Genomic DNA, 14,335 nt, shown 5'->3' with positions numbered 1-14,335 from the left:
TTTCTGAAGACACAGGTCAGCTCTCCCCTCAAATGAGTGCATCATTTTTGATGTTTATTTCACAAATTCAAAACTGAGATGATGGTAAAAGACATGCATTTTGATTATATTGGAAGAAATACTATAAAACAGTTGAGGTGAACATTTAGAGAATGGGGAAATCATGCATTAAATGAAATATATTTTTAAGTTAACCTAGGATCTGTTCCACTGAGGCTTGCAAATTTTCAAAGTGGCAGAGTAGGTCTTGATGATGTGTTCTGAGTGATATGATGTTGCAGTCTGTCTATATATTGGTTTTCTGAGAGTATTGTGCACACACCCTGCTCTTACCCTGAATCCAGGTATGTTTTGTCTCATACTCAAATTTATGACTTTGGTGTAATATTTTATATACGTGATTTACCTTAAAACTACTGTAATGAACATTAGTTAGTTTTGGAGAAGACGAGGAAATGCAGCCATGCAATTTGCATGATGGAACTGAGTCTGATTAAGAGAAAAACAAACACTGAGTCCCTTAGTTAAGTGATCGACGAATATCAAGCTCCCTTGCTCACACCAACTGCTTGGCTTTGGTAGCTCTTCAACAGCTCGACGGCAGAGCTCAGATCCAGAGAACGAGAAACAGGATAAAAGGATGCAAGTATAATACATGATGAAGCAAAACAAGGCCTGAGGTGTTATAGCTCCTTTTGCAAAGAATACATGTACACTCTGCAGCATGATGGATCAGGTAATTCCAGGTAACAATCTGGTGTTGTGAAAACTCACTGTATTTTTGCAAATTCAATTCAAAAACTGAACAGCCGATAAAAAATGAAATCAGCCTGTAGATTTTCTTCATTTGCTGGTGAATCAGAGATCACCCTTAAAAAGACATCCAGTCTAAAATAATTCAGAGCTGTGAACTCATGGCCATGGTTTGCATGAGAAGCCACGCACTGAGCTATCCATGATGACATCCATCTTCCAACTTCAGGTTCCCTCCACAGAGCTAATCTACTACTTTAATGATATTATTGAGGTGAAAGGGACAATCAAGGTTTGCTGATTCCAGAACTCATTGCAATGCATCACTGTACAGGCATGGAACCTAATACAGCGATGTCACGAGCACCAGAGGTCTGGCAGTGATACAGAAATCAGGGGTCAGGCATCCTTGGTACACCACACATTCCCACCAAATCGATGTGGGAGATGCTGCATTTCCCACTCAAAGGTTTGAACGTAGCTCAGGTTGTGTTAAAAAGTGTAAGGCTCCCTCACACACACTCAACACTACATTATCAAAGTTTTGAGGCACTGGATTTGTTTAGATCTTTTTAAAAGTCTTTTCAAACTCTACACAAGATCAACAAATAACTAGAAAGTAAAATATCAACAGAAACAATTTTTATAAACTTACAACTGATTGCAGTAATACAATAATACAATCTCAGTTACACAAAACCTGACAATCCACCAGTAACTATAAGGAGGGTCATGAACCCACTGTCAGGTCAAGGAAAAGTGACAACTCAAAATGCCACTCAGAACTGCTCTGGCTTGGTAGATGAATACAACCCCTAGTAGATAATTTTCTTGCTCTACTAGTCTTAAATTAAACCTTTAACACAATTGTAATGTATTTTTGTGATGTGAGAAAAAGGAATGTCATCTGTCTGAAGGAAACAAAAATGGTTTAACAGATTGTCTCAGCCAACACCTTATTTGATAAGGTTTATCTTGTTTCTATTATCTCATGCAGAATGTAAGAAAATACAGAATAGAAAATGCCTCTAAATTAAAAAACATTTTGGACAGACAACTGCTTTGTATCTCTATTAATGATACTATAGTCAATTACAGTTGCTGCATTATTTGTTTTTATAACACTACAAACCAGCTCTGCTTTGTTGGCTAATGGGTCTGCACTCAGAAAACACAAATATCAGAGAATATAGAACCTGCATTATTCCCCAAAAATCCATATACAAGAGACTAGACATATTATTTTTTTCTGTATAAGAAAAAAATACTTCCCGCCTCTGCTTTCAAAGAGCAACAGCATCACTGAAATAAATAAAGAAACAAACTGGTAAATAAATAAATGGACACAACACTGAAGCAAGATAAAAGTCGTAAAAAAAAAATGTTATACATGTTTCAGGGACCTTTTTAACCAAAATACAAGGAAAAGAGGCAAAAAACAAGTATTAGCAAAATAATAAAATGCAGATTTTACTGAAAAAAAAAATCACTGCAATACTCCATCTGTCTTCACAAACATCTACTGAGTTACCAAAGTTCAGCCCAGGCTATCATCTGCCTGCTTTGGAAACTCACAGGAGCAGTTCCTGTGCTACTCTGCCCTCGCTGTCCATCTGGGCCGTCTCTCAGGACAGTGCTCTGCTCCAGGCATCACGCCCTTCATCTTTCCACAAAGTAAACCTCAAACCTAACCAGGTATCTACCACATCCTTTGTCCCCAGTGCCCATGGTGAAACCACTTCTGTTTTATTTGCACATTTTGATACTTTTTTCTCTAACTAGGAGATTTATAGAAGAGCGGCAGATACCAGCCTGGTGTGACGCTCTGGGGAAGAGAGGAGGTCCAGGTTCTCAGCACAACCTAATGGTGCTCTGGAATCCCCTTCTCTGGGACCCAGTGGTAACTATTTAGCTAAAAGGTGTTTTGAAAGCTAGAGATGGGCATTCAAAGTTTGCAAATTTATGTCTAATGTTTTGAGAGATTTTAGGTTTCAACACTCAGATTTTTTCTTCAAGATCTTTATCTCCTTACCTTGTTAATTTTAGTTACTGCAGTTATAGGTGCCTATTTTAAAGCTATGGTACTGAGAGGAACTAACTGCTCAGCATCACTCAAGAAAGATAGACAAAATTTGTTGCTGCTTTTGTTGTTGCCACATGAAAAACAATACAATCATTTCAGTGTGACTAAAAATAATTCACAACATGTGCATTATTAAAGCAGTGTCTTCATTGTATGACAGTAACAAACATTACTGAGTATTTCTGCATTCCCGATATCCTAATTTGAACTTCGAGATCACATTCTTAGCTACTACGTGCAAATATTGAGCACCATAGTGACTCATCATTTTGTATCATCTAAGAATTTGGAGAAAGAATTCTTCTTCAAGACAGCATAAAATCTCACAGGATTTTATTCCTTTTTAATTTCCACGAGAAAATCCATTCTTTATGTGATCAACTGCTGCCTTTAGAGCAACTGTATGAGAGTAAATGACAATTATCTGTCAATGTCTGCATATTATTTAAGTAATTCCAACTGCAGTATTCCAGTCAAGGGGTAGTAATCAAATTGTATTATGTACTTTTTCAGATACCTGTTCTACCTGTTTTCTGCAAAACAACTAGTAGGAGTATTCAAGTGCACACTGCAGAGCAAAAGGTTAAACATTACAGAACAAAGGGATTAATTTCTCTACCTCAGCACTTAAAAGCAATGAATGCAGAGAGGGTAAAAAAACATCTTTCAGCCTGTTTTACTAAAAAAAAAAATGTTTGATAGTGTTGTTCATTTCCAACAGTTTCTTAAAAAAAAAAAAAGGAGCATGCTTTTATGACTAAATTCGATCTGAAAAATTTATTAGGGAAAGAACCTATGTAAGTCCCAATCTTGTATCTTTATTAACATTTATTTTCCTATACTGCATAAAACTTTATGAAAATAGTGCTGCAACCAAATCTCATCATGTATGTGGCGAATAAGCAGTAACAATTTGGTATTTTTAGTGAATGCACTGTATTCCATAGTACATTCACTTAATTAAAAAACAACAACAACAAAATCAATCTTAAATCATATCCTGATATTTAAATTTTCTGAACAATTATTGTTAGCTGCCCCTTCTCTGAGCAGGAGGTTGGCCTAGAGGGCCTCTGGAATTCTCCTTCAATCTGATGATCTCATGATTCAGTAGCCGTTAGGAACAATTATTTCTGCTAAGAAGTAATATAATATCACATCAAATGAATTTGCAAGACTGAGCAGAAAAATAGAATAAAATACTAATGGCTAGCTCATGGAGAATGAAGAGACAGAAAGAAATAGAATTAATATAGCATAATGCATTAGGACTACAGACATTTTATAACCATTAAGCTGAGAAATGTTCATTTACAGGTTCCACAGCAAAACAATAGAACCACAACTCCATACTTAGCTACCTTGCGAAAGAGTATGATGATTCCTAAAGGTGTTTAAAATCATGTAAACTGATAACATTCATAAATCACTATGATGATTTACACTGATATTTCAGAATGATTTATTATGATATTCTACGATTATTTAGGTGTGCTCATGTTTATCTTGAGTTCAAGTACTGGAAAGTTTTCTCGGTTTCTCTGTAGACACTCAATGGGCTAAACAAACTTAACAGCAACTATTTTAAATTATTCACTTGGCTTTAATCTTTCATTACTTTGGAGAATAAACTAGAAATAGAAGGCTTCAACTTACGGTGATCCTCTAAATGATACACAACATGAATTAATGCCACCGGCAATAAAGCCTTTTTCTCTACCATGAGCACCTTGAGAGGACAAACAATCAGCAGCTCATCTCATCAGAGAAACATGAAGAAATCAAACTAAAAAGTGCTGAGTTAAAAGGAGCACAGTAACTGAAAGTTCAGACCAGATATTATCAGCTTTGAGAATGGCATAATTGCAAAAGAGATGTCAAAGTACAAATGTATCAAAACCGTGTTAGTACTAGAAAAGTCCAGATGAAGTTTATTTTATCAGACAATGTAGTATATTCAACACTTTCACCACGGACATGTATTGCGTCTACGGACTGATTGTGATTAAGCCTATCTGAGACTGAAATCTATAATTACAAGTCAGTAGCACACATCATCCTGTTTTTTGGTAAGATCTCACCCCAGCTCTCTCTACCAGTACTATACATATATTTTTGCTTAGGCCCAGTATTTTCTGCTAAAAATAAACATTTTTCCCTGTTGACTTCTGGTGCAACACAGTCATACTTGCGTGGACCGACTCTGGGCTCTTCCATTGAGAGCCCTGGGCAGCTTTCATCACATTGACACTTCACATCTGTCACAGCACCTGGGGCCAAGGGGCCACCCTCAAATACAACCACAGCATGAACAGCGGGAACTTCCACAGAAACATCCAAGAGTTCAAGAAGGTGTCATACCTGATGAGTTCTGTAACAATACACTCTTCCAATTTTGTGTCTGGAAGTGAGAACATCAGAGATGTAGAAACCTCACAATGTTGTTCAGATACTCTGCTGAACATGGTCAGCTGTGAAACCAGTACTATGATCTGCGACAAAACTCAAAGATAGAAAGACCGCCTGTCTGAAAGGAAAAGTCGGGACTGTTCTACTTTTACTCAGTTTTTCAATATGATTTACATCTAAGAGTAGCTATTAAAAACCCTGTTGCTTTTCTCTTTGATCTAAAGGTGTCAAAGAAGCACCCGTTATAACACACTGCTTATTATTTCAAAAATCTGAATTTCCTTTGAATGAAAAATCAGATAGAATGACATCTTTTTTAATGTATGACAAAAATGCTGTGTATTAGGGATTAAAGAGATCAAGACAATTGACAGCAAGACTACAAAGGACTGGTAAATCAATGAAATGCATGAAAAGAAAAAAAAAATCTGCTTAAACAAATGTGGCAGACAATACAATAGGGAAGAAAAGAATAAGCCAAAACAATAAAAAAGTGACTGCACTATTAAAGAAGGAAAAACTTTGTGAGTATCAATTAATGGACTAGGATCGTTATCCAAAACCAAATCACAGTTGTTATTTTCCTTGCCATGAGTCTAGAGAACAAAAGAAACCTTAACATATCGAAAGATCAACAGAAAAAGTTTCTGTAGAACTCGATTATGGGACTGAGTGAAGGTTTCTTGATGACACTGAATGGAAGAACACAAGCACACAGGCATCACCATCACTCCCAAATACACAGTGGATGGGATATATGGTTACAAGCAGTCACAGCTTATAGGGTTTAACTATTAAAACATAAGAACACTCATTAGACTAAATTTTAAAGAAAAATCTTAAACTAAAGTTCATAAAATATCATCAAAACCAGCTTAACATTCTTCCCTGACATGTTCCAACCTCCCACAGGTTTTTCCAAAGTACGTTAAATGACTCAAAAGTTTAAATTCCATTAAGAGTCACTGTAGAAATATCAATCAGGTCCCTGTCTCAAAAGCCTATTTCTAACCTACTAAAACTAGTGCAAGTTCATCACCAGTGTCAGCTAGAAACAAAAGTGAGCACTGAAAGTCACTTATTTTCTTCCAGGTGCTCTGCATACATATCCATACATGACAACAACTGAATATTAAGGTGTTCACATGGCTCCTAACACTCAATGGAGCGAATCTGGCAGATTTTCAGCTCTCACTCAGTTGACAAAAAAACCCTAAACCCAGGAATTCACCTTCCAAAATTGGAACTGGGAGGAGAGGGAAGACAAGTAGAAATAGCCCAGTGAGAACATTTTTTATCTTCTCATATTTTTCTATTTTTCTTCATAACTATTAAGATGAGTCCACTTGAATATGTGCCTTCATTCCATCGCCATGGCTGCTTGACACAAACAACAGATACATCTGCTTTTGCTCATCCTTCCTCCACCCCCTTGATATCCGTGCTGCCTGTCCCGCACTGCTGATCCAGTCATCTAGAATGCGACCTAAAATTGAACAACCTTCTTTGAAAATAGCCTCCCCTAAAGCACGCTCACCTAAGTATAAGGAAGCTACATTTCTCTCTCATTACATCGAGACCTGGATAGTTCACCTACAAACTAATAACCATTCTTTCCCACGGCAAAATAAATAAACCTTGAGATACCTGGCAGAACATTCCCAGAATAATTGAAGATTTTTTTTCCTCTTGAACATTTGTCAACAAGTAGGATTATTGAACAAAATAAGTTTCCTTGACAGAATGATTTCAGCTTTTGAGAAAATGTATTCTGTCAACAAGACAGAGTAAGGACTTGACAAAATAATGTGTCTGAATCACTGAAGTGTTTTGAGTTTTCTTCTCAAGCATAACAATGAGAGGCTGCGTGTGTGCGCAAAGTCAAAAATAAGTCTTCTGACATCATATGCATGTATTCTCCTCAGGTGTCAGTCAAAGATCTCTCTAATGTCTTTATATAATGAACCACAGTGAGAAACCAACATCGTTTACAGAGATTGACCTCAGGACCCTTAGAGAAAGACCCTTCTAAGCCAAACAAATAGCAAAAAATTAAGCAGCAAAGCCAAATGACAACAACAGCCACAGTATATAAAAATTAATCCAAAACAAAGCAGGTATATGTGAACGTTGCCCAGCAAGAATCTTTAGGCTGAGAAACAGTTAAGTCCTTGTCCTAAAATCTGTCAGGAGGTAGTGGCACTGTTGTCTTATCACCAACTCTGTGCTCTCTATCAGAAGCCCTGGTCCTGCAAAATAGCTGGTAAGTTTTCACATCACTCATAAAACTTCTACTAAAGCTGAATCGTCTTTTATGGAAATACTTGCTGGAAAAGCTATGGGGGAAGAGGGAGAAAGGGGAAGACTCTAAGCATAGGATTTCTGTTAAAGTCTTACTGTTTTTTACTGAATTCAGCTTCTCCGTAAGGGAATTCTGGCAGTAAAAACATCCAGCACAAACTTTTAAATCAAAGTTGAGATTTAAACACTTCATTCTTGTCCTCACTATCAGATCAATGGCGGATGCTGATAATTTATAGGTACTGATATAAAAGTGCACTGATGGAGTCAGCACTGGAGAGAAGCTAATAAAGAGGTGGGGGAAACAAAAAGGAAGAACGTTATTTACAATATGCTTTGCCTTCACTGGAATGCAGCCACCAGCAATATTTTTCATGGGGATTTGTGCTGCTGGATATACTGTATTTCCTCATGAGTTCCATGTGAGCTAAGGAAAAGAACAAATAAATAAAATCAAAAACCAGGCATCGCACCTGCCAGCTGTAAACAGGATATCCTCCATTGTCCTGTTATCTTAATAAACAACTTTCCAGGAAATTACCTTTCATCATTGAATTACCCCAAATAATTTTGACACTAAATGTGAAAAAGGTTTTATGTTAATTTTTCTTGCTTCAATGCCCAATAACCTATTTTAAGAGCCTATGTCTAGCCTGTCAGTTACTTGTCAAAGGTTATTGATTTCTCCACTTCTTTAAGTTACCTATGTGTTTCCTATTGGCCACACATAAACCTGGCCTTAGATTCTGTTTAAAGTCTGATCTTTTTTGGCAAGTTTTGTACTTACTAATGAAACACTGACAAGCAAAATGAAACATGTTTTTCCAAAGAAAATCTGGCTGTGGTACAGGGCTCATTTATGGAGTTCTCAGTGTTATTTTTCAAGTCTTTTGTTCTGCTGAAATAACTGGATCAAGTAATAAAATGATGACAGGTACATGTGGCATCAAAATCCAGGTTCAATGTGTTTCACCACTGGGAGACAAAGTCTTGATATCAAGTTCTGCTTACCGCAATCTTAGAAAAACCTACCACTTGATTAAGAAAGTACTGGGACACCACTTCCCAAGGCAGACAGTGGCATAAGTGTCTTACACTTCAACAGTTGACTACAATGAAATTTTAAGTCTCTCTTTCTGGAGAAAACCCATGATAGACTTGAGAATTCTCCAATGCAGTTAGCATTAAAAAAATGTTGATCTCAGTAAACAAAGGCCTGACAATATTGTAATTGGGGAAACCAACATAAGATGTGTCAAGCTATATTTTTACAATTGGATATACGATACACTGGCATAAATTCAATAAGTGCATCTTGAATGGCTGGCTATGTGAGGTACTAGTGACTGTGCAGTAACTACTGATATGGAGTAATTAAACAATGAATGTATCCTATATACTAAATCAATTTGCTCTGTCTTGTTTTCCCTCTTTAGTTGTCTTTCACACAGAGAGACAAGTAAGCAGTGTGTGTGCACATGCATGAGTTTCATAGTTTTCAGTGTTAACTGTGAGAATCTCTACACACAGTGGTTTGGGGTTTTTTTTGTTCTGCTTTGTGTTTTCTTTCAGACCAAAACCAATGCTACAACAAGAATGCTGCTCTTAAGGTACAAAGTCACAGTCATCATGTCATATAAATAAAACACAAACAACTTCCTGAAAACTGGACTTTCTTGTAACAAAATGTTGCAGTTAGGGTTTCTTTGATGACAAAATGTTCAATAATAACTTGTGTTTTGTGTTGAAAGGTTAATAAACTTTTATGTCTCGTGTTTCTATGTTTCCACACAGCACACTGAAAATTCTGCTCATACATCTGGAAGAACATAAGTCAAACATGTCTAACACCCATATTTCAACATAAATAGAATGTGAGCAGAGAAAAGGTACATTGTCAGCTCTGAATGACTGAAATGGTCAACATGCAAGAAAAACACAGCCAAAATAATATAGCCAAAGAAATCAGCAAAGGAAAACTTCAACAGTTCACCAAGCTAATATTTAGACACTTGAAAGTCTCATGGAACGAAGCAGAAGAATACTGGAGGGGGTGTGGGGGTGGTGTGAAACCATCAAGAAATTAGAAACCAGAGAACAACTGAAAACAAAACTTATGGTCCAATTGCTGCTCCATAGTTTGAAAAACACCCTTCAGGCTCAACTCTTAAAAGCAGATCAAATTCAGCTTTTCAATGTGAGACAAAATACCTCTGCCAGTTAAACAGAAATCTGAATTACTAAAGGTGCTACAAGTTCTTCAAAAACAGAGTGTGCAAATGTATGTAAACATACACACTCACCAACCTACATTCGAAATAGTAAGTACATATATGCCATAAGTGTTTGAGTGTCTAAGTAAATACACACACACACGCATATATATATAACACAATCATTTTGGTTAGAAAAGACCTTTAAGATCATCAAATCAAACCATTAACTCAGCACTGCCAAGTCCACCTCTAAACCACGTCCCTAAGCACCACATCTACATGCCCTCTAAACGCCCCCAGGGATGGCGACTCAACAACTTCCCTCACAGCCCCCTAAAGCAAATACATAATTGTATCTTTGAAAGCTAGATAGATAAATGTATATCCAGAAACATCCTTTTCATCACTCCATAATTCCTCCTGAAGTTTAGTGTTCTGCATCCACCTACTTAAATTGCAAATTCAGTAAAAGCCTGTTATATACTATTCTTGAATACAGGATGTGACATCTAACAAAAATTAAAAGATAATTAAGAATGTTTATAACTTTGTATGGAAATATTTTGAAGCTTGTTAAAATATTAAAGAAATACACACCCTGGCAGAGCACTGGACTCCTGGGCCAGGTTTTTGTGTTTCTAAATTTCCCATGAGGTCCTGTAAAAGGTATTTCGGCAGCCTATGTTCTTAAAGCCCCCAGGAACCTAGAATTTAAGATCAAAAGATTTTTAAAAAACAGCAGGTGCTAGAAGCTTTTAATATATAAGATGTTGGAGACATTAAAAATAAAATAAATAAAATAAAATAAATTAAAAAAAAAAAACACAAAACACTTTGCTGCTTTTCACCCTACCCAGCTATATATCTCATGAATCCTGTGAGTAGGTTAATCTTTCACACAGCCTCGAGCTACTTTTATTGTAAGAAGTTAAGCAAAGAACGGTGTACAACCTGCCACATACCAGTCTGGGATGTAGAGTGGTTTGAACTACAGCAAGCTACAGCGCACATTAAGATTTCTATTAAAAATAAATAAGGGCTTCTCAACATTTTTCTCCTTAAGAGGAAACAACAAAGGATACAGGCACAAAAGTGAATATTAATCTTCCAGTTTAGCTTTGTACTAGGGTATCCCACAGAGCAAAGGGAAATAACAAGAGCTGGTGCAATCAAATAAGTTTATACTGGCACATGGGTAGCTTCTTATCATTTAGATCAAAGGATGTGCCTCACTAGATCAGACCATTGGCGTGTGTGTGATCCTCCCTGGGAGGCTGACAGTGCCATATAATATACATCTAACCAATTGTGTGCTTTCACACAGAAGCCCTTTGAAAAGTCCATTCTGATTGACTGAACGCTTCCAGCTATACATTCCACTGCCTGAATATATAGTATGGCACTTTTGAGTTGTCTTCTATTTGTTTTCAATTTATTTCCTTTTGTTGTCACCGCACATCCCTTTTGTTTTCGAACTACAGGACAAAAATTCTCCCCTGGCACAGCACCCATTAAAACACAAAACAAAATGGAACAAAAAAACCCTCTGAATATAATAGTAAAAAAAAAAATAAAAAAGGGGGGGTGTATGTCAAAAACCAGAGCAATTGGAAATCTGATACCACACAACCAAAACAGCTTTACATTATCTATGACAATCTTAACAGACACACTCCACATGGACTAAATTATTTTACACAAAGCCTTCTCTTCATGCCATCACCCTGCATGGTAGGCAAAACCACACATTAATAAATACATCAGGTATAATTTCTCCAATGATCCCTATGCAAACAGTAACTGTCAATTGTACATTTTACTTTAATCCAAAATTTTGTAGTACCTATTACATGTCTGTGCTGCAAAGAAATAACACATAGTGAGGAACGGGAGATCCAGTGGAGTATTTTTCATTAACTATAAAGAATAAAATAACTAACAGAAGAGTAAATAATAAAAATACTCTCCAGTAAGAGAGTGTTTCTCTGAGGTGCTACCAACATCCAGCCCAAAGCACGGGAAAATAAGGTATTCATTCAAAACAGGAAAACAGTTACCTGTCCTGGATTATACAAAATCTCTATGTTTCCAAAATCTCTACATATAGTAGCCATAAATCCCATTCTTCTGTTCCAAGGACAGAAACACTTTCATGCAAAGAACCATCTCCAGCATCTCCATGCGACATCCAGAGACAGCTGTCACTATTTTAGTATACCTCCTCCTCTAGAAAAGATTATTTTTTTCTCCAGAAGCTGAGAAAACACCTGAGCTAAGAAAGAGCACTAAAATCCTCTGAACTGACTTCAAACCAAAATATTTCAGAGACTCTACAGAATATGAAGAAAGTATATTTTATTTCAGTCTTTCTGTTTGACAGCTATTCTGAGCTGGCCATCTGCATTAGTTCTGCATGCCTGCTGGCTGACAAGTTCTATTTGTTGAGCAGATAATTGTAGCTGTTTTATTTTCCCAGTAACACACTATCACAAAACACAAGAGCGTTCAGCTTGCTTTAGATATGTTCTCCAATATACAGAGGGCAGTGAATAATAGTGAAAACTGTTTTGCTTGACAAGCAAAGCATGAATGTGTCACATCAAATACTTTGTCTTGCTCAGTGTTCCTTCAGAACAGATAGCATTTAGCTTTTATATTTCACAACAAAGACGTGCAAAGATAGCTGTGAATAGGTTGTATTTCAGGTACAACTTTTTCAAAAGTTTTCTTCAGGCTTTTAAAACTTTATTTTGTAAGTCTCTACATCCATCATAAAATTGATGAACATTATAACCGCAACTTTTAAATAAAGAAAAGGAATTTGGAAATTCAAGGCATTACATTACATCACACGCAGGTTATGTTTTTCTGGTCATAAATATTATCCCTTTGCAAATTCAGCTGTGTTTTAATTGAGCTATTTCCATATCAGTATCCCTGGAGATGGATTTTAATTACATTCTGTTTAAGTTATATTTCTTTCCAGAAGATTTGACTGGTTTGCCATGTAACTTGCGGGAGTGTAACTATGGCAAATTCACAGCCTAGATTTTATTCAGATAAACAGCAAGCTAGAGAGTTATTAAGCCACTGATTTTCAGAACTGAGGTCTAGAAGTCTTTTGAGTGCTGTTCCACAGTCACTAAGCTAACCTAAAGCCAGGCTTACTACTAACATTCCCCTTGCCCTTGCATTTCAGAGCCTTTGCTTGTGCCTTACTAATATGTGTATAAGTCCAGATAAGCCATTTTAGAAAGCTCAATTAGTGCCCAAATGGTATCTTTTCATAGGGTTAGGGTTTAGATAATCAGCTTCCTGAGGCCTCTTTCCACACAACAGCATCAATACCCCTGCAGCACAAGGCAGGAACACAGGAGTGGCAGTAGATGGGGAGGACTGAACCCTGCAAACTCAATTCAGATCAGTTTATATTTCCATTTATAACAAAATCTGATAAAATTATTTTCCATCAGACTGTGAAGTGAAAATCCATTTTTAAAAATGTTTTGAAACTTATTGTAGAAGTATTTAAATTGAAACAGAAAACTCTCTGTATTTGCAGAGTACTCAAAAAAGTCTCCTATTTGCTTCTGGTATTGCCTGAGGACCATGATAGAAATACACCAGTTTCAGAGCATGGAGGGTGCAGATTCTATTATTTCAAGGTAGTTCAATATCAATATTGCAATTTAAAATACAGGAGAGAAAAAAAAAGAGAAAAAAAATACACACCAGCACACACAGACTGAAACATCGCAGTTTTGCTCATCAGAATGGGAATCCAATCAATACTGCATATGAAAAAGTTACAGCACTTCACAGAATGGATTTAAAGATCGTCCTCAATTTGGGCAGCTCATTATGATGGCCACTTCTAATGCTGTATAAAGCCATTCTGTTTTCCTCAATGTTGGTTACATCTGCTCTATAAACAGCAGCAATGCCAAGGGACCATATTCTAGATATTTAAATATTAGAATTAAAAAAGAATCTTTAAAAGATGGAGCTGCAAATGTGTTGGGGCATTAAAAATTACTATAGCTTATCACTTAAATGTGGAAATCAATAATTATTCAACAACAATTACATACTCATGGGAATGCAAGAACTGACCAAAATGCTGTATCACACAATTTCTTAAAAAGAGAGAGAGAATCTCTGTGGGCACTTACCGTGTAGAGAAAAGCAAGAGCAACTGCAAGAATCAGAACAATCTGCTGTACATAAATGCTTCAGGGCAAGGAAATAAAACAATACCTATTCCTGGTTCAACTACATCCCACTCACCTGAGCTACTAAGTCTACCACCAAGCTAAAGATGCTGCCCAGAGCAGTAAGCTGCAGACAAAAGACTTGGTTTACCAGTTTACTCACCCACCTTACACTAGTTCTATTCAAGTACAACTTGAAGAATCAATACACATGACTCACTGCTGTCTGAGTTCCATTTTGCACTAGGATAACTTTATTTGCCAAAATGATGCAACAGCACCATTAAAACAGAAATAAGATTCATTATGTATAAGCTTTTAGGCTTATGACTCCCTCCCTTTCTAAAATCAATGGTAAAATT

The 14,335-nt window shown here is 36.5% G+C and overlaps 1 long non-coding RNA gene across 18 annotated transcripts in view; it reads right to left on the bottom strand.

Annotated features, from left to right (window-relative positions):
- The window catches only part of LOC136106144 (uncharacterized), a 474,182-nt gene that overhangs the window by 325,532 nt on the left and 134,315 nt on the right, over positions 1–14,335 (bottom strand). Inside the window, exon 6 of one of the 18 annotated variants that reach the window (XR_011740882.1) lies at positions 7,875–7,973. The exons of the other annotated variants lie outside the window; for them this stretch is intronic. This is a non-coding gene — a long non-coding RNA (uncharacterized lncRNA). The remainder of the gene's footprint in view (positions 1–7,874; positions 7,974–14,335) is intronic. 18 annotated transcript variants of the gene reach the window in all.

Source organism: Patagioenas fasciata, chromosome 11 (genome assembly GCF_037038585.1).
Source record: "Patagioenas fasciata isolate bPatFas1 chromosome 11, bPatFas1.hap1, whole genome shotgun sequence".
NCBI classification, from domain to species: domain Eukaryota; kingdom Metazoa; phylum Chordata; class Aves; order Columbiformes; family Columbidae; genus Patagioenas; species Patagioenas fasciata.
This window is presented reverse-complemented; position numbering and strand designations above follow the sequence as displayed.